Source organism: Rattus norvegicus, chromosome 11, assembly GCF_036323735.1.
Source record: "Rattus norvegicus strain BN/NHsdMcwi chromosome 11, GRCr8, whole genome shotgun sequence".
Classification (NCBI taxonomy): Eukaryota; Metazoa; Chordata; class Mammalia; order Rodentia; family Muridae; genus Rattus; species Rattus norvegicus.
In genome coordinates, this window is record NC_086029.1 from 21,520,042 (window position 1) to 21,542,478 (window position 22,437).

General features: G+C 35.4%; 1 pseudogene; it reads right to left on the reverse strand.

The window, feature by feature from the left end:
- Positions 1-757: 757 nt before the first annotated feature.
- Tra2a-ps2 (transformer 2 alpha, pseudogene 2) overlaps positions 758-22,437 on the reverse strand; it is a 39,253-nt pseudogene continuing 17,573 nt past the window's right edge.

Sequence of the window (22,437 nt, forward strand, 5' to 3'; positions counted from 1 at the left end):
ACCCATGTAACCAATGTCCCAATACCAAAATTTCTAACAGCAAGTTATACAATTGCTCTAGGTAAGAAATAAAGATGTCCTTCGGTGATTTCTGTAAACTTAACATAAAAATCACACTTTAAGTTCATAAGGTTTAACATATAAATTCAAATACAACATGTCTTATAGGAATTGCAAGCTTTTAATCTCTAAAAGGTGACTTAATTTTTAGGCTCAAAGTTAATAGTCTTCAAAAAGAAATGTCCCTCACTTTCTCCTAGAGCTTCAAACTTTCTACACTCAACTATTTAACTGCTCCTTGCCAGTCCAGACAAACTCGACATGACTGATTTACCCAAAGTGTTAATCTTCCCCCAAAGAAGATTAAAAAGCAGTTTGTCATACCACAGATTTCTAATGTCTACTACAATATCCATCAGAAAAAGCTTTGAAAAGATGGTTTCTTTCCTCATTGTAAGAAGTTAATCCTCTGTAAAGGCAAAGAAGAAGCACAAAGCATAACTCGGCACTCCTTTTTACTCAAGATGTTCAACTGCTGAAAAGACAATTTCACCTTCAAGAGTATAACAAAGGGTGAAGAGCAGCAACACAACTAGTCACACAGATTAAATAAACCAGGTTTTTGTTTTGTTTTGTTTTGTTTTGTTTTGTTTTGTTTTAAAGGACCAGGATGCATCGGAAGCTTGGAAATCAAAAATCAAAAAGAACAAAGCAAAGTCCTTAGACACAATCACTCCAGTATCAATAGTGTCTTGGGCTATAGGAACCTGTGGTGACTGTAATAAGGAGAGGGCGGCCTTCTGTAGTGGTAATCATAATCTTTGTATCTGTCATAGCCTTGATCATATCCTCTATCCTAGTAAGAATCTTGTTATCTACCATGGCCACCACCACCACCACCACTGCCACCACTGCCACCATGGCCACCACTGCCACCATGGCCACCACAGCCACCACTGCCATCGCTGCCACCATTGCCATCTCCACCACCTCTATGGGGTTTGCCCATGTAAATACCTGGTGTAGGTGTGTGTGCTCTCTTGGTTATAGAATAATCCACCCGAATTCTTTTACCATCCCACTCCATCCCATTTGCTCTTTCCATAGCCTCCTTAGAGTCAGCTATCCTCTCAAAATACATAAAGGCAAATCCATGTATCTTCCCAGTTCACTGATCATAAACCACATTAACACCACTCAGAGGTCCATATCAAGAAAAAACTTCAGGAAGATCTCTCTCTGTTGTACAAAAATTGAGGTCACATACTCCCAGGGAAGGGTCAGGATGTAGATTTGCCCTACTGCCAGTAGAAATGTCACTAGGGAAGGTTCATCATCTCATATACTCTAGGATGCTTTCAGTTGTAAGAAGAGGAACACAGTGTACAGTAGACTGGAAGCAAGTAGTACAGCGTAAGTTAAGGCCAGGCTATTAGGTCAGACAGCCTTGCCATTTGATGTGGTTACTAATGTGATGTCTTGAATTGCAGACACAAAGCATCAAGATCCCTCTTCACTGAAAGACCTTGGAAGTACTACAGATCTCAGCTTTCATTACCAATACCTCGCATGATTGGATCCAGTATAGAAATCACACCATGTACACATGGTCACTTCCCTTGTGTAATTTGTACCTAACAACTGATTCAGCAGGCTTCACAAGCATGATATCCTGCTGGCAGATGTCTTTTAGATACAGCTTATAGTACAGGGGTACCAGAGTTTATGACTTCTCATTCCTTCTTTTCCATTTATGTTCAGACCTCAATCTCCAATCATTTATCCCGTCCAGTTTCATAATCTTTCTTTCTCTCTTCCTCCTTCCCTCACCTTCCCTCCCTCCTGAGTTCTTTTCATGTTGCCTATATGTACTTTTGTGTAGCACAATCTATAAAACATAGATAGCTACTTTGAAATAGAATGAAATCCTTTAATATATGATAACCTCCTCATAAGATTCCAGTTTCTGGGTAACCCAATCTGAAATGGGACCTTTGATCTGTGATATTCTCATGCATAATAAAAGTAATAGAATGTTTTGATGTTTATTAAGACTATATAAACAAAGTACTCAATTTGATAAATTACAAACACTCGCCTCTTTTATCTATAGTGATGATTATGATGTTTATGAAAGAAAATTAGGATAGACAGTCATGCTGTAAGTCTGGGATCTTGAATGATAAAATCTTATGCTTTTTTTGCATTCTTCATTTATATTTTTATGAACATTTTTTACTTAGTTTTGTATTTGTCTTATTTGGTCTTAGTACCAAGCACTATATCCAAAGCAGTAAAAGTATTGAGCCAGAGATGAACTTGATGCTATAATAAATACTTTCTGTTTGTGAGGTAGTAATCAAGTGATATTCTTTGACCTTAAGGTTGACCTGGGATATGTAATGTTACTTACAATTTCTACACTTTTAACCAATTTGAAAGCCAAATATCCCTAGACTAGTTGGACTGTTACAAATGAAAGTTAAATATTCTGTTCCTTTTGACGTGTTCATCTTTACAAAGAATTAATTCTATGTACTGTTTAAAATTAGACTTAATTTTTAAAAATTGAAGCATCATTTACTTGGTGGAGACATTAACAAAGAAGTAGGATAACAATATCAACTTAGAGAATTGGAATAAAGAAATGAAAACTAACAATGAGTTAAGAAGCCTAAAATCCCTGAAGACATTTTCATACCAGAAATACCAGTCAGAATATTTGGAATTAACTCTGTCCACCCTCAATGTTGACAACTACCTGATACTAACAGCACATAGAACAACAACTACTGATGTATTTGTAATACAGTTACATTCCTATATTGGATATTTAGAAAATACCTAGTAAAATAATACATAAAAATAAGCTTAAAATTACCACAACTCTTCATTTCCCCCCTATTCGATGTGTGAGAACATTTGTACCTTGAACTGTCTATTCCAAATTAAGGAAGCAAAAAATTTCTGTCCTTCTGATGGGTGAGCATTTCTTACAGGCAGATTTGAGCAGAGTAAAAACAATCTCTGGGCATAGTAAGTTGAGCTTGCCTTGAAAATCTTTTCTTCTAAAAACAAAATCCAAGAACTTGCCTAGCATTTTTTTTTTGTTCTTTTTTTTTTCGGAGCTGGGGACCGAACCCAGGGCCTTGCGCTCGCTAGGCAAGTGCTCTACCACTGAGCTAAATCCCCAACCCCTTGCCTAGCATTTTAATTATGATTTATTTTTCCCTTTTGACCCCTATGGAATGCATCTAAATATATCCGGGTACAGATTTTTCCATGATTTTTGTTATTTTGGGGAGAAATTTTCTAAGAGATACTGCTAGATACAAGAAATATTTTTTTAAAAAGTGACCGTGAACAAGATGAGAATATGAATAAAGGTTTTATCACTAAAGGTTCCTAACACTAAGAAGTGTTGCAAAGGCTCAGATCCTGGTTGCTGTCATTCTGACAGCAAATCCCACTCCTATCCTGTGCAGTCTGTCTATTGTAGGTTTTGGAAAGTTTCCTTGTACTAATACTGCTCTGAACTGTGGCACCGACTTTCCAGTGGTGGAACCAGTAATAAAACCAACTTCCTACAGTAGTAAGTGCTTCATGGAGAGATTAATAAAATGTCATTCATGCAGTCATATGCCCAGGCATACATGTGTGCACATGCACATGTATACATTCCACACTATCAATTTTTAAAAACATATTAAGTGTGACTTTATTATTTTCTCATGCATCAATGATATAATTTAATAAATATTAAACATTCACATACATTTTTTCTTTTTATTTATTTTTATTTCTATTAAGATTATCTGTTGGTTCACTTTATATCCCATTAACAGCCACCCTCCTCCCAGTACTAGCTGGTATAGATACTTTTCCATTCCTCTCTCCCACTTTCCTTTAAGAAGGGGGAGCTCCCCTCTAGGCACAGGCAGGTAATCAACAGATTTAGGGATAGCCCCCAATTCTGTGGTTGGGATGAAGACCAAGCTGCATACCTGCTACATATGTGTATCAGGCCGAGGTCGAGCTTGTGTTCCAGTTTTGGTTTGTGAATCAGTCTCTGGGAACTGCCCACAATCCAGGTGAGTTGACTCTGCTTATCGTCCTGTGGAGTCCCTTCCTCCAACTTTCTGGTAAAACTGGAGCTCTATTTAATGTGTGACTGTAGGTCTCTGCATCTGTTTCCATCGGTTGCTGGGTGGAGCTTCTCAGAGAACAGTTATGCTAGGCACCTGTCTGCAAGTATAACAGAGTATCATTAATAGTGTCAGGGATAGTGACCATGGGATAGGTCACAGTTTAGCCCAGTCATTTGTTGGACATTCACTCCATCTCTGCTCTACCTTTGTTCCTGCACAGCTTTTAGGTTAGCAACCATTTTGGGTTAACATTTTGTGTGTGGGTTGCTGACTTTATCCCTCCACCAGGAGATCTGCCTGGCTACAGGAAGTGGCCATTTTAAGATCTATAATTCCCATTGCTAGGAGTTGTAACTAGAATCTCACAAATAGATCCTTTGGGACTCCTCAATCTCAGGTCTCTGGAATATCCTAGAGATTGCCTTTCCCCACTGCCAATTTCCCTTCTCTCTCTCCTACTTTCCAATATCTGATCCTCCCTATGTTCAGTTCCCTTTTTCATTCAGTTCTTCCACATCATCCATCTCCAATATGTATTTTATTTTCCCTTCTGGGAAAGACTAAAACATCCTTCCTTGGGCATCCTGGTTATCAAGCTTCTTTGAGTCTGTGGATAATAGTGTGGTCATCTTGTACATTATGGCTAATATCCACTTCTAAGTGAGTTCATATTATGTGTATCCTTTTGGGTCTGGGTTAGCTCACTCAGAATAATATTTTCTAGTTCCTACATTTGCCTGCAACATCCATGGTGTCTTTGTTTTTAATAGCTGATAGTATTCCGTTGTGTAAGTGAACCAAATTTTCCTTTCCAAGTCTTCAGTTGAGTGACATCCCGGTTTTTTCCAGTTTAGGGTTATTATAGATAAGACTGCTATGAACATAGTTGGGCAAGTGTCCTTGTCGGATGGGGGAGCCTTTTGGGATGTATGCCCAGGGGGGATATACTAGGGTATTGACATAGAACTATTCCCAATTTTCTGAGAAACCACCAAATTGGTATCCAAAGTGGTTTGCAGCACTTTGCACTCCCACCAGCAATGGAGGAGTTTTCCCCTTGTTCCACATCCACATCCCCAAGTACTGTTACTTGAGTTTTTATCTTAACCATACTGATTTTGGATTTTCCTGATAACTAAGGACAATGAATATGTCTTCAAATGCTTCTCAGCAATTCGAGATTCCTCTTTTGAGAATTCTGTTTAGCTCTGTACTGTATCTTTTAATTGAGTTATTTAATTCGCTGGTGTCTAGCATCTTGAGTTCTTTCTATATTTTGGGTATTAGCCTTCTGTCAGGTTGGTGAAGATCTTTTCCCAATCTGTAGACTGTTGTTTTCTCTTAATAATGGCATACTTTGCCGTACAGAAGCTTTTCAGTTTCAAGAGGTTCTCACTGTAGGAATATTCAACTAGGTTCTCCCCCTTTGAGTCCTGAGAGTCTCTTTCCAGGTCCCCAATACATTCTAGAGGGGCCTTCCAAGCTCTTTCCTCCCGAGGTCACAGATTTCCATTCGTTCTGGTTGCCCTCAGGGCTTCAGTCCTGTTCCCCCACCCAATATCAGATCATGTTCCCCTCTCTCCCCACCCCATCTCCTTTTCTTCCCCTTTCCCTCCCACACTCCCCCTGTGTTTGCTGTCTTCTCCCTCCTAAGTGGGACTGAGGCATCCTCACTTGGACCCTTCAGCTTGTTGAGCTTTTTGAGGAATGTGGACTGCATCTTGCGTGTTCTGTACCCAAAAGAAAGTGTATTCTTTTGTTTTAGGGTGAAATGTTCTGTAGATAACTGTTGAATACATTTGGTTCATATCCTCTATTAGTTTCACTGTGTCTCTGTTTAGTTTCTGCTTCAATGACCTTTCCATTGGTGAGAGTGGAGTATTGAAGTCTCCCACTATTGTTGTGTGGAGTTCAATGTGTGTTTTGAACTTTAGTAAAATTTCTTTTATGAATTAAGGTGCACTTGCATTTGGGGCATAGATGTTCAAAATTGAGACTTTCTCTTTGTGAATTTTCCTTTGACGGATATGAAGTGGTGAATATGAAGTGTCTTTTCTCATCACGCTTGATAACTTTTGGTTTAAAGTATATTTTATTGGATATTAGGATGGTAACTCCAGCTTGTTTCTTGGGACCATTTGCTTGGAAGACATTTTTCCATCCTTTTACTCTGAGATAGTGTCTATATTTGTTATTGAGTTTTTTTCTTGTATACAGCAAAATGCTGGATTTTTGTTTGTGTATCCAATTGGTTAGCTTATGTTTTTTGTTTTATTTCTATTTATTGAATATTTTGAGGGATTTTGGCATTAACTCTTCTTTGAAAGTCTGGTATAATCTGTGCTGAAACCATCTGATCCTGGGCATTTTTTGGTTGGAAGATATTAATAACTGTACTATTTCCTTAAAGGTTATGAGACTACTCAAATAGACTACCTGATCTTGACTTAAATTTTGTAATTAATATCTGTCTAGAAAATCATCCATTTCATTTATATTTTTCCAGTTTTGGGGAGTACAAGATTTTGAAGTAAGACTTTATGATCATTTGAATGTCTCCAGGGTCTATTGTCATGTTTCCATTTCCATTTCTCATTTTGTTAATATGAGTACTATCTCTCTGCTCTTTAGCCAGTTTGACTAAGGGTTTGTCTTCTCTACCTTTGATTCTCTCTAAGAAGCAGCTCTTGGTTTCCTTGATTCTTTGTATTGTTCTCTTTGTTTCTATTTGATTGATTTCATTCTTGAGTTGATTATTTACTGTCACCTACTCCTCTTTGGAGTGTTTGCTTCTTTTTGTTTTTTTCTAGAGCTTTCAGGTGCATTTTTAATTTGTTATTAACTCTCCAATTTCTCTGTGAAGTCACTTAGTGCTATGGATTTCTCTCTTAGCACTTATTTCATAATTTCCCATTAGCTTTGGTACATTATGCCCTTATTGTCATTGAATTCTAGATTTTTAATTTCTTTCTTTCTTTCTTCCATGACTCAATGATCATTGAGGAGAGAGTTGTTGAGTTTCCATGATTATGTATGCTTTCTGTTGCTGTTGAAAACCAGCTTTAATGCATAGTGTTCTCATAAGAAGCAAGTTATTTCAATCATCTACCTGTTGAGGCTTTCTTAGTGACCTATTATATGATCAGTTCTGGAGAAGGTTCCATGTGCTGTTGAGAAAAGGATATATTATTTTGCTTATGAGTGACATGTTCTGTAGATATATTTTGAATCATAATCTCTGTTAGCTTCATTATTTCTGTTTCTGTCTCAATGATATTTCTGCTGGAAAAAGTGGGTATTGATGTAAAATGTGTGTGGTGTAATGTGTTATTTAAGTTTTAGTATTGTTTCTTTTACAAATGCAGATGCCATTCCTTTTGGGGGACAGATGTTCATAATTGAGATGTCATTTTGGTTGGGTTTTCCTTTGATGAGGATGATATATCCTTCCATGTCTCTTTTGATTATTTTTGGTTGAAATTCTATTTTATTAGATATTAGAATGACTACTCCAGCTTGTTTCTTAGGTTCATTAGCTTAAAAAACCTTTTTCCAGCACTTTAGAAAATGTGAATCTTTGTTGTTGAGATCAGTCTTTTTTGCATTTATGGGCCTGGGCTTTTGTTGTTATTGTTGTTGTTGTTGGTTGGTTGGTTTTTTGTTTTGTAGTCCTTGGTGTTTTATTTGGGGGGGGGGATAAGGGTTGTTTCTTTTTTATTTTAGGTTAGAGAAATTATTTTTATAATTTTATTGAAGTTTTTTTTTGGGGGGGCCTTAGAGCTACGAATCTTTTCCTTCTTCTCTTCCTATTATTCTTAAATTTCATCTTTTCATGGTGTCCCAAATTTCCTGTATGTTTTGTCATGAACTTTTTAGATTTTGTATTTACTTTGGTCAATGCATTAATTTCTTCTTTTTATCTTCTATGTGTGATATTCTCTCTTCCATCTCTTGCATTCTGTTGATGATGCTGATGCTTGTAGTTCCTGTTCTTATTTTCTAGGTTTTTCTGTCTGCAGGTTTGCCTTAATTTGTGTCTTCTTTATTGCTTCTAGTTAAATTTTCAGGTCCTTCCCTGTTTTATTATATTTTCCTGTATTTATTTATATTTATTTGCTTTCTCTTTTAAAGTCTCTACCTTTCTGAATGTATTTTCACATATTTCCTCAAGGGGTTTATTTATTTCCTCTTCAAAGGCCTCTTTACTCTTTTAAAATTAGATTAAAGATAATCTTATTTTTTTCAATTTTGTTAGGATGTCCAGGGCTCGCTGTTGCAAAAGAGCTGGACTCTGATGGTCCCATGTTACTCAGCCTCTTGTGGATTGTGTTTTTATGCTTTCCTTTAAGCATCTATTTTTGTCTTGGTGTTGACTGGATGATCCCAATGGTAGAAGTGTTTTTCAGGATGTCAGGGGGAACTCTGGTCCAGACAACAGAGGTCAGGGTACTTGACTATTGTCTGGACCTAAGGGAGACGACACTGGCAAGTAATTGGTGGGGCAATATTCAAAGCAGGTAGTTCTTGGGGGCTTCTGCAGGCCTCCATAGAAAGCTTTTGCGGTCACAGAAGCCTCCTCCATGCCAATGGTAAGCCAAGTGACTGAAAATGGAGGGCAGAATACCAGTTATAACTCACCTAGGCTAGCTGTCACATAGCTGGACCTAACTGGCAATGGAAATGGGAATGTGAATAGGAATGAAAATGGATTGGTATGGCAGGGTTCTAAGCTGGCTTCCAGATATGCCCTATGCAGACCTGACTGGGAAGAAATTCATGGGGCAGGGTTCCAAAGGTTGGTCTTGAGGCCTCAGTGGCCTCACTGGGGAACCAGGACACTCTTGGTGTCCTGAAAGGCTCCTTGGGACCAAAGGGTGATCCCAGAGCTAGATAATAGATAAATGTGGCTTTTTAAAGAAGATAAATACTCAAAAGTTCCAGATTTACTTTATTTCAGAAATAAATCAGTCAATAAATAAATAAATAAATAAGTAGTCATACATACATACATACATACATGCATACATACATACATACATACATACATACATACATATGCTTTAGAATACCTTAGCAATCATGTTTGCAAACAAGAAAGAATTTATGCAGCAGTTTTTCCTCTTGTAGAACATGAGCCTATCTCCTAAAGACAACTAAACACTTATCTTTTCTGACAATGTAATCCTAACCTCCAAGCTTTGTTCTGTTAGTTAGTTGTTTCCACAAGTATGAAAAGGAAAGCAATTCTGTTCCTTCTGTCAGTGTTTTCTACAATTACTCAAATAACTGCTTACAAAACAGCACAGAGCCAGATACTTGCACTCAGAGCAACTGTGGAAAGGAGCACTGTGTCTGAACAACCTTTATATTACCCAAGAACATAATCTACAGAGGGATACTTGTTTAAAAAAAACTAATTTCTGTTACTGAAAAGAGCTTTACTTCCTGAGAAAAGCCTTCATTAGTTTTAAAGTTTGGATCTGTTATACCGAAATGATCACTCAGATTTTTTTCCAGCTAACAGCAAATCAATCAGTTACATAATTAAAATTCCACTCAAAGAAAGCAGAGTCTGCTTTCAACTTTAATTTGAAAATTTTCCTGTATATTTTTAGCCTCTCTTCCAGATTATGTTTCAAAAACAATAGTGACAATAATTAGATGTCTTGCTGTACTGGTTGCTTTTCATTCTGTTGTCTACGCAAGGTTAAGTTTCAAAATACAGAGCCAACTGAAAACACGGTCTAAAGATTAGTGCAGTATTAGTCAATAAAGAGTACTAAGTATGTGCATTATTTTATGTATGAAAATTGTAATTCATGATCTTGTATCATTTGAAAATTAATTATGTTAAATTAATGTTTAGTTGTTTTGTATAGCCTGTGGAATCAGTGAATATTTTAAGGCTGATAAAGTTTAGTTATACACAGTTTGATCCATGCTGCCAAAACTAAATAAAAACTTCTCTGTCCAAAGTTTGTGACATATTTATTTTTAACATACTGGTAATTCTGTTTAAAAAAAACCCTAAATTGGTATAGGATGTAAAATTATTAGATATTGTTATTGCTAATCCCTAAAACAAATTAAAAACAAACATTTCCAATTACATACTGTTTTTATAAGGTATTTTTATATTCTAGTTTGATTAATTTTTTAGAATTTCATATATTTTGATCATAGTCACATCCTTTTCCCAACTTTAGTCAGCCCCAACTCTCTCTCTTCTATATCCTTCTACTTTTTTGTAATCATTGTTTTTCACACCCACAAAGTCTTGTTAGTGATGACAATATACTCTTGGTTGAGGATGACCCACTAAATCATGGTCCACCCACTTTTTACCCTTAAGACACTCTCTCTCTCTCTCTCTCTCTCTCTCTCTCTCTCTCTCATATTCTCTCTCATATTCTCTCTCATCAGCTAAGGATAGAACTCCATGTATGTATAAAATCATTAACCTTGAGGAGATGCAGACGCCAGTGGAAATGTGGTGTATGCGAATAAGGCTGTTCAACAGTTACAGAGCTACAGTGGAGTGAGAAGTGAAGGCTGTGATAATGTATGCCACAGTTGGATGATGACAGTGGATAGCCACTTGTTAAATGTTTATCTAACAATCACTATGATAGGTCTTTATAACTATGCCTATGATAGGGCTTTGTTTCTAATTGCCTTATAGTATTATTGTCTTATTTCTAAATCTGGTTAGTTTTAGATTCAGAAGTTGAGTCGGAAAGTATTCTAACCTATACAATGTTATCCTAGAATAGATTTAAATTAATATTTCTTTTCTGGAACTTACCAAAAGTCACTACTTAGCATCAGTTTACAACCTCAAGTAAACATCATACCTGTGTTAATAAATTATATTTATTTAGCGTTTAAAAGCATGCTGACTGTCTTTTAACAGCTTGGGAAGTATCTTGACAATTAGGGAAAATTTAAATAAGTAAATAAGAATAAAGTAAATACATTTTCTTTTATTTTTACGATTGATTTAGGAAGCCTGGAGATATCTTCTACTTAACATTAATTCAAAATCTTATTGCCTAACTAATTTCAAGGAGTAGACCATAGTTCATGCTTTATTTATGTATTCATTTTATTATTTCAGAAATAACGCTAAGAATTTTACATTGATATTACTAAATGTAATTATCAATTTGTACTTGTGAGCCAACAAATAAAATATGCTCATTGCTACGGTCTTCTAAAATTATATAATTAGTTTAGTTTTTCATTTTCAGCTTACCAAAACAAATGTAATCTTTTTTTAAATACTTAACTTTTTTTAAATCTCACATGTCTCAACAACGTGGGTTTAAAAGTACTTTCTGAATTTTTTTTTTGTTCAGCAACACATGTTCCTGTTTATTTCCACTATTGAGCACAGATTTGCAACTTTAAGCTACTACTTACTAATTATCTACCAGCCTGACATCTCATTTTTAAAAATAATTTGAATTTCTAAATCACTTCAGAACCTAATGGAACTCAAATGCTATTAGAAATGAAGCTACTTAATAGGACCTTGTTAATAAAGATAATCTAGTTAAATTGGGCACTTTCAGTGAATGTAGTTTATCTTGGCCACTTGATGTAATCCAATATAATAATAATGGCTAATAAGCACAGCCTGGTACACTGGTACATGTACATTTTCTCCAACAACCGTTTGCCTGGGCTGTGGGAATATTTTACTTCCAAGTCACTAGTTTGATAGATTCTGTTTTAGATTCTGATTTTTGAGGTTTAAAAGTAAAAAACATATAACACAATTCCCCATGATTAGCTGGAATTGCTATAATGTAAACTATAATAATGATATAATGTAAAGTATGCATAATAAAGACTATTAAAATTGTGCAAGATTATAACATTTTCCAAAAAACAACCTAAAGGTATATAATTCTTACGAGAGATCATTAAAACCTTTACTTTAATTATGTGAACAAAGTTAACTACTACAAGCTCTCATTCAACATTATGTTCAGTAGATGAAACAGCCTGGACATTACTTATGATGGTCATCAAGGTTAAAACCTTTGAAATAAGATATTCCAAAGCAACAAGATTCTTTATTTCACACAACTGTAATAAATACGAAAGCATTAATGTTAGAGTTATATTTTAAACCCATCTCTGTAGAGAAAATAAGTACTTTCTTTTAGCATATTCTACCTACTCTGTTTAAGAGAGAAGCAGTCATTTTAGTTAAAAGTAAAAAAAAAGATTTATAGAAAAATAAAAATATGTGATGCTAGTTTTGCTGGTTATAGAGTTCCTGATTATGCAACAAAGTATGGAACTAGATTTTAACAGAATCTAGCTATTGGATTCTATATTAACCAAATATCTCTATTTATTATCTTTTATTTACTAAATATCTACTCCAGGCTAAACATTATGCTAAGTTTAATATATACATATGAATTTGAAAATTTTCAAATATAAATTCAGCATTAACCTGCTTGTGTTCATAGACGAATTTCATTGCTTCATTTGTCAAGGGACATCATGCTGCTATTCTAGCTCAGAACTTCCACAGATGGCACTCTATTTAAATAGTGACAGGAGAAAAGGAGCCATGTTTTCTGTACTTGAAGCTGTGTTCATGCAGTTAAGATCATTGGTCTTGCTTCTTCCTGGACCTTTTAATTTCTTTTCTAAACCTTTCTATAGGAAGGCAACTCTCATAAACCAGTGGGAATTTTCCTTGGACTCTAAGTTAGGAGATATATATATATATATATATAGACTTTTGCAAAAAAAAATCATTCCACATTCTAGTGCAAGTGGTTGATGAAATTTTGCTAGCAATTTTGAAACTTTTGATATTTTAGAAGTAGCCTTTCATATTTTATGCTCAGATCTATCAAAACTATTGCTGGTCTAATCACTTTTATAGACTCTTCTGCATTCTGAAAAGATGAGTCTACATAAAATGAAATTGTGTCATCATTTGACATAAAACAAAAAGTAAATATGAATAAGTAAAATAAAGAGCTTTAGACAGGAAAACAAAGCAACCCTAACTGTAATTATTTCAAATAAGCTTATTAAATTTCAGTGAAAATTGACTTGTTCTGCTAACTTAGTGTTTGAGGTACATTATAGACACATTCTATTTTTCAGCATTGGGATAATTTTTTCATAGTGATACGCTGTTTTCACTCTACCTGATGGCGTTCAACTCTATAAGTAGGACTAGTAGTGCAGGAAAACCAACCTACAGTAACAGGGTGCAGCTCAGTAGTTACCTGGAAGCATGTGAGTATGGAGCTGTGAAGAAATGAGTGAATGAACCACAAGCTGATGTGCCTGCTGCCGTCACTCAGTAGGAGCCCAAATGGTTCTGCTGGAGAAGACATATGTTAAAACTCAAGAAATTACACACTCTATATGCAATAGATTTCAAAATCATGTGTGAGTTAAAAATAAATAAAACTTGTCTCATCTTCTGTTTTCCTTCGTAAAATTTTACAGATGAGGTTTTTTCTTCAAATAACATAGAAACTAAAAATTGTATACCCTAGTTTTGTATAATGTCCTATATCAAAAAACCAAACAAAACAAAACAAAATGGACCTAGAAAATTTATTTACTGAGGTGTCTGACTCGATAGAAAAGTTCATAGTTCAGAAGAGCTGACATAAAATCAAGCGGAACATAGAAAATTCTAACCTTGTATTGATAAGCATGACACTAACTCAAAGTCCCCTTTTTGTACCAAGTCAGCGTACACATACTCAGTAACCATGTGGGATGTTGGTACAGCTCTACCATGAAGTTATGTGTCAGTTAGACAAGAGTGAGAGTTAAAACAAACCTAAGTCTAATTATCTCAAGTAAGTTTATTGAATTTCAATGAAAATTGACTTGTTCATCTAATTTACAGTTTGAGATACATTACAGACCCACCAAGTTATCAAAGAGAATGAGAAACAAACTAATAATTCATATATCATTGACAGCGGCAATTTTTGAGGCGGTGCAGCGTATTCCCTCAAAGAATCCCTGGAAGACATTGTAGATAACTCTGGAAGACAGTGGAAAAGCCAAAGGATTAAAAGTGAGCAGCTGACCAGGTTTTGTGGAATAAAATATTATATTTTCGGGATGGATCAATAGGGAATGGCATTTTCTGCCAAGCCTGATGACCTAAATTAGATCTCCACATGGTGGAAAGTGAGAAACAACTCTGGGAGGCATTAGCTGACCTCCACCTTCAGACCAGGTCTGAGACACACGGCCTGTGCAAACATTAAAGAAATGCATGTAATGTGTTTTACTTTAAACTTTTTATAATCTGCATTTTTTTCTCATATGTAAATGTTAAATTTTAAATTTCTGGACACGGATTTCATGTAAAACATTTAAAAGAACCTCTGTCTATATAGATCTTACATCCTCATGCAAAAGATAGATAAAGAACGTTGAAGATAATAAATAAGTAAATACTGCAATGAGGTTAACAGCCACAGTCAACAGATAAAGATTTTATATTCTTTTTATTTAATCTCATTTTATTTTAATGGTTTAGGGAAACGACAGTAGTAGATTCTCCCCTTCTCTCATGGCCTCAGCAGCCACAGGGGGTTGACTGACTTTATGGTAGCAGATATGAACTCCCTCCTACTGACCTTGAGTTCAGTTAAATAGCTCTTGTCTGCCCCCATTGTATAAATGCCACTATTTCACCGTTACAAATATTTTGCCAGTCCCTTCATTACTGTGATTAGTAGGCATTCTGCTGGATAAAACTACTGATTGCTTTTGTTCTTCTGAAGCTTGCATAGCTCCTCTAGGTGCTAAAAGCTTGTCCTCAGGGAGGAGAAATGTATGGCCAGTTCTACCAGAAATCCTCATATTGTGTTGTTCAAAATACAGGGTGTCTTCAGAAATAAGAGTTCATATTCTTAAAGACAATAAGGACCATCAATAGTCCATAAGATTGGTGAAGGTGGTTATGTTTTAGATTCTCCTGACCAACAAGTTAAAGGAGATTTCACAAGCGGCGCTAGGGTTTTTCCTAGATAGTGTATGGTTTTGGTGTGAGTATAGTAAAAGCCCAAACATGGTAATTTCAATATGTGTGTGTGTTGGGGGTGTGGCCTGCGTGCACTCAAGCATGTAAGTCCTATATATGTAAACATAATAGACCGTTAAGAAAAATAGGAATCATTGGAGAATTTTTCCTAGGTAAGGATTGAAAAATAGAAGGAAGTAAAAGAGAACAACTGTTTCATATTCACTTTCTGCAAAAGCGTCAATGGCACTACTTTATGCCAAATTTGTAAAATAACATGAAAGTGCAGAGATGGCAAGAAGTTTCTGCTATTTCCATAAAAGTTGGGCATTATCTTTCCTGACACACCCAAGGTCCAAGAAATCACGTGTGCTTCATTAGAAGCTTGCATTTAGGCTGGAAAAGTTTCACTGCTCCATTCTTTGGCCTAGGCACTAGTATTCTGCTACTTTCCTTTTTACACCAACTGAAGTTCTTCTCTGAAGGCAGAGTTATAAAGCACTCAAAAGAACTGCTGTTCGCTTCAACAATTATAATGTCTTTGAACATAGTTATATAGTATTTCAACACATATTATAAATAAAAATCCAAGAGCAAAAGCGTCATGAGCTATTGAAAAAAAAAGTGTTTCAATAAATTCCATGAAAATGGAGTGGGTCCATTTAAGAGTTAAATAAGCATCGTGGAGGATCCTTGATTTTTAGGAATTACAGCATCTAGGGATGTACATAGATAAAGTAGTAGGAATTATGACAGAGACTACAACAATTGCAAGCAGAGAAGTAAATATATGTGTGCTTATCTTCATGTATACACAGGCGACCATGTATACGAAAACATTTTCTCATTTGTCCATGCAGCCTTAGGCCAGAGGACAAAACACGTTGCGGTTTTTCTTGTGCATTCCCCATTCTTTCTTTCTTTTTCTCTCGTTTTCTTTTTTATTGGGTATATATTTACATTTCACATGTTATCCGCTTTCCCAGTTTCTTGTCCATGGGTCCCCTAACTCCTCCCCTTCCCTTCTCTATGGACGGTCCTCTCCCTATCCAACCCCTCTTACCAACCTTCCCCCGCCCCCGACAATCCCCTACACTGGGTGCCCAACCATGGCAGGACATAGGGCTTCTCCTTCTATCAGTGCCCATTCTTTTCTGCGACAGGGCATCTATTTGCTTGAAAGTCACCAATGATCGATAGCCAATGATCCCCTTAGACTTACTTTCCTGCCTCTGCTTCAAAAAGAAAAATGAATATCATCCTAGCGAGATTTTCTTCTGTTAGCACCTGAAATGTACTCCATGCCCTCCCACTGGCAAGGCATGTGATTTACCAATCGGGTTATCCCTTCATCCTCTGTGTGGATATGGGGATGGCCCAGAGTATGGAGTTTTTAGTGGGGTTGAGAAAAACAGATGTTTCAAGATATTTAAAGATATCTACAACAGAGTTAAGTGATAGAGCAAGGATGAGAATGAAAAGAAAGATAAATTTTAATCTGATTTTCTGTTTTTGAACTTGAACACATGAATAAACAGTGGGGTAATTAGGAAGAGAGGCATTTGGAATCTTGTAGTCCACACTACTATGCAAGTACCATTTGACTAAATGGAGTACTATGGTTCTCAAGGAGAGGGGCTTTCCTTTGATCATAAGTAAATCCCTATGCCCTAGTAAAATATTTAGCAATGGTATTGGAGTCAAAATTGTTTGATGGATGAATGAACAAATAATTAAGGGGAAAAAACTAAAGACTCACCTTTTCCTATTCATAACTGGACACTTAAAATAATATTTCTTTATTAAAGGAAGACAGATTTCATTTCTGTGTAAATATTACCAGTTAAATGGAAGAGTCTCTCTTGAGAATATTATCTTCAGCAGAAAATAAGAAAGGCATCTAATTTTAAAACAGAATTGGAAATTAACTCATGCAGAAATATTAATTTTGCTAACTTCCACTTAATCCCTCTTTAAGTTCAGAGTACCTTCTATTGTCCATACCTTTTGAACAAAGACATTTTATTTCCTCTAAACTAAGTTATTGAAGTCATGTTAAAAGGATGCCTTCAAAAACTGAAAAAAAAATAACTCCTTTCATTTTCAATAAATAAAATCTAAGATTACAGTTTTCAATCTGTGCTCATCAATCTTATCCTTAGGGGTAAAATAAAGGGGGGAGAAGCAACTATTTGACTTCACAGCATTTCTAATTTCTCACTTTATACCAAGTAACACAGTTGGGAGATGCAAGAGTGTTTTCCTGAAGAAGGAAGAAGCAGTTAGGCGTTACCTTGTCTACTTGGTAGAAACTTTGGCTGAGAAAATCTTCTTTAACAAGGTTCCTGGCTGTGTTTTACAGTTAGTTGGTTCAAGACTTTGTAAAAGATCACAGACACAGAGAAGGCAATACGACAACTATAAAAATGACTCAACTGAAATTGCAGAAATCACAGATAGGCTTCATTGATTACAGGATTTTTTTCAGAAATAAAATAATCATATGCTTAATACAGAAGAATTTAAAATACAATGTATATTTATCTAAATGAATGAATTCATTCATTCATTAGTGATATATTAAATTTCCTTTTTAATTACCATAACCATTTAGATGTGAATGGTACATGATGAGTTGTCTCCACCTAGACTTTATGTAAATTAGTGAACATATATAAAAAATAAGTAAATAACGTGATTTTAATTAAGGACAAATTTTGTAAAAGAAAAATTTTCATTGGTGGAAAATTACACAGAACGTTAGATGAACATTGATAGAATAGTAAAGAAAATATTTGCAAGTTTTGATGAAAGTTTGAACTTGAATAGTTATTACTTGATTCCACTGGCTTCAACCATGTTGCATGATGGTCAAGGAGATTTTATAACTATAACACAAAATTACCCCGTAGAATAAATGTAAAAGAACAGGAATATGGGAAAGACTATAGCTGTAATAACTGAAAATTTAACCTAAAAATCTGCTTGGTTCCACTACATATACTAATACTGTCTTTACTTGACTATAAAGTATGCTTACTTTGATGCTATATGATTATTTTCTAAGAACAGAAAATTTATTTTTCAAAATAAGTGTAAGAAAGAGAAAACTTCACTTATATTTTAGAAGCTTTGAATGAGAAGTGCCATTCCTCAGCTGTGAATTTTGTATAGCTCTAAACCTCATTTATAATAATGTCTTTCTGCAGTCTAACTTTGTGTGTTCGTTGTATATTTTGGATATGTGCCCTCTATCAGTTGGTAAAGAACTTTTCCCAATTTGTTGGTTGCCGTTTTGTCCTAACATCAGTGAACTTTGCCTTACAGAAGCTGTGTAGTTTTATGAGATCCCATTTGTTGATTCTTGATCTTAGAGCATAAGCCATTGGCGTTTTGTTCAGGAAATTTTCTCCAGTGCCCATGTGTTCGAGATTCTTCCCCACTTTTTCTTCTATTAGTTTGAGTGTATCTGGTTTGATGTGGAGGTCCTTGACCCACTTGGACTTAAGCATTGTACAGGGTGATAAGCATGGGTTGATCTGCATTCTTCTACATGCTGACCTCCAGTTGAACCAGCACCATTCGCTGAAAATGCTATCTTTTTTCCATTGGATGGTTTTGGCTCCTTTCTCAAAAAACAAGTGACCATAGGTCTGTGGGTTTATTTCTGGGTCTTCAATTCTATTCCACTAGTCTATCTGCCTATCTCTGTACCAATACCATGCAGGTTTTTTATCCCTATTGCTCTGTAATACTGCTTGAGTTCAGGGATAATGATTCCCCCAGAAATCTTTTTATTGTTGAGGACAGTTTTAGAAATCCTGGGTTTTTTGTTATTCCAGATGAATTTTTAAATTGTTCTAACTCTCTGAAGAATTGGATTGGAATTTTGATGGAGATTGCATTGAATCTGTAGATAACTTTTGGTAAAATGGTCATGTTTAATATATTAATCCTGCCAATCCATGAGCATGGGAGATCTTTCCATCTTCTGAGATCTTCTTCAATTTCTTTTTTCAGAGGCTTGAAGTTCTTATCATACAGATCGTTCACTTGCTTGCTTTAAGTCACACTGAAGTATTTTATATTATTTGGGACTATAATGAAGGGTGTAGTTTCCCTAATTTCTTTCTTGCCTTGTTTCTCTTTTGTGTAGAGGAAGGCTACTGATTTATTTGAGTTAATTTTATACCCAGCCACTTTGCTGAAGTTGTTTGTCAGCTTTAGTAGTTCTCTGGTGGAATTTTGGAGGTTACTTAAATACTATCATATCATCCGCAAATAGTGATATTTTGACTTCTTCCTTTCCAATCTGTATCCCTTTGATCTCCTTCTGTTGTCTGATTACTCTTGCTAGGACTTTGAGAACCCTATTGAATAAGTACGGAGAGAGTGGGCAACCTTGTCTAGTCCATAATTTTAGTGGGATTGCTTCCAGTTGCTCTCCATTTGGTTAAATATTAGCTACTGATTTTCTGTATATGGGTTTCACTATATTTAGGTACACTATGTTTGGATTCCTGTTCTTTCCAGGACTTATATCATGAAGGGGTGTTGAATTTTGTCAAATGCATTCTCAGCACCTAGTGAAATGATCACATGGTTTTGTTCTTTCATTTTGTTTATATAATGGATGACATTAGGGGTTTTCCATATAATAAACCATCCCTGCATACCTGGGATGAAGCCTACTTGATCATGGTGGATGATTGTTTTGATGTGCTCTTGAATTCGGTTTGCCAGAATTTTATTGAGTATTTTTGCATCGATATTCATAAGGGAAATTGGTCTGAAGTTCTCTTTCTTTGTTGGGTCTTTGTGTAGTTTAGGTATAAGAGTAATTGTGGCTTCATAGAAGGAATTCCGTAGTGCTCCATCTGTTTCAATTTTGTGGAATAGTTTGGATAATATTGGTATGAGGTCTTCTATGAAGGGTTGATAGTATTCTGCACTGAACCCGTCTGGATCTGGGCTCTTTTTGGTTGGGAAACTTTTAATGACTGCTTCTATTTTTTTTAGGAGTCTGGGCTTGTTTAAATGGTTTATCTATTCCTGATTTAACTTTGGTACCTGGTATCTATCTAGGAAATTGTCCATTTCCTACAGATTTTCACCTTTTGTTGAATATAAGCTTTTGTAATGGGATCTGATGATTTTTTTAATTTCCTCTAATTCTGTTGTTATGTCTCCCTTTTCATTTCTGATTTTGTTAATTTGGACACCCTCTCTGTGTCCTCTGGTTAGTCTGGCTAAATTTATCTATCTTGTTGATTTTCTCAAAGAACCAGCTTTTTGTTCTGTTGATTCTTTCTATGGTCCTTTTTGTTTCTACTTGGTTGATTTCACCTCTGAGTTTGATTATTTCCTGCCTTCTACTTTTCCTGTGTGTATTTCCTCTTTTCTGTTCTAGAGCTTTTAGGTGTGCTGTCAAGCTGCTAATATATGCTCTTTCCTGTTTCTTTCTGCAGGCACTCAGAGCTATGTGTTTTCCTCTTAGCACAGCTTTCATTGTGTCCCATAAGTTTGGGTATGTTGTACCTTCATTTTCATTAAATTCTAAGAAGTCTTTAATTTCTTTATTTCTTTCATTGAGTAGAACATTGTTCAACTTCAATGTATATGTGGGCATTCTTTCCTTATTGTTATTGAAGACCAGCTTTAGCCTGTGGTGGTCTGATAGGACACATGGGATCATTTCTATCTTTCTGTATCTGTTGAGTCCTGTTTTATGACCAATTATATGGTCAGTGTTGGAGAAAGTACCATGAGGTGGTGAGAAGAAGGTATATCCTTTTGTTTTAGGATAGAATGTTCTATAAATATCTGTTAAATCCATTTGATTCATGGCTTCTCTTAGTCTGTCTATGTCTCTATTTAATTTCTGTTTCCATGATCTGTCCATTGATGAGAGTGGGTTGTTGAAATCTCCTACTATTATTGTGTGAGGTGCAACGTGTGCTTTGAGCTTTAGTAAGGTTTCTTGTGCCAGACTTTAAGCCACATATAGGACAATGAACCCACAGCTTTATGGATCTGGAACAGAAATGGGTTGTTTTCTACTCTTCTCTAGCAGTTAAGACTTAACATTCACCTAAACTTGATGGCTCACATTTACAGAGCAATGTTAGAAGATCTCTGGCAGCCCATTTGCATTAATTTATCGATTACTGAAAAAGAATCATTCAACATTTTTCTTTAGATCTATTTTATTATCAAATGGAACTATCTTATTCAGGAGGTTAATTTGTGTATCATTTTTGCTACATTTAGCCTGTATAAATCTGACTTTTACATATCTGGATGGAGATATACATATAAAAGTATATATATATATATATATATATATATATATATATATATCCTTACAAATATTGCAACAACTTTTGGAATTAAGAAAGATCTCTCTGTTTGGAAGCTAAAACTCTAAATGTTAATTATATATATTGATGATTCAAAAGACACCTGTAAATAATGGAAAAAACAAAATAACTTTGAATGACAATCAGGGTTTTTTTTTCTCTTCTCTAAATTTAGTACCACCTTCCCCTTTCTGGGTGTTTCTCTTTAATAAGAATAAAGTAACAAGTTTCACAGGCACATGTCTAAAATATTTCTGAATATTTCAGCTGTTAATAGTGATCCACCTAGTGAGGTCTGGTTATCCATACCTGTCATCCTGTCTGCTTGCAAGGCTGAGAGAGGACGATCAAAAATGCAAGGACTTCTCAGGTAATGAATGAGTTCAAGGACAGCCTGTGCAACTAAGTGATTACAGGTTTCAAAATAAATATTAAAAAGAATACACAGTTGCACCTTAATGGCAGGATGTGTTTCTAGTTAGTGAAGGCCATTTAGGGTTCCTATGTGCCAGTTTCATTTAAAAATGTGAGAGAGAAGGAAAGAACGAGGAAAAGAAGAAGGGAGAGGAGAGATTGAGAAAGGAACCAAAGGAAAAATAAAACAGCATGAATTCTAGTGAAATGAGTTATTTAGTATGAGTTGTAGAATCAATGCCCTTGATAATAAATATTGACTCAGTCCTTTAACACAATCAATTCTTCTTGTCCTCTTGAGACTAATTTTGGATTATGATACAGAGCTAACTTGGGAAACCAAATTAAAGCACTAGCAGGTACATTCTGTGGTTGAAATTTTGTGCTTCCTTATTTCTCGTGAACATCTGTAGGTGCAGAAGAATAGGGAGTGCATCAGCCTTACATAAGTTTAGTTGTAAAGTTAAAACAATCTAAAAACAGT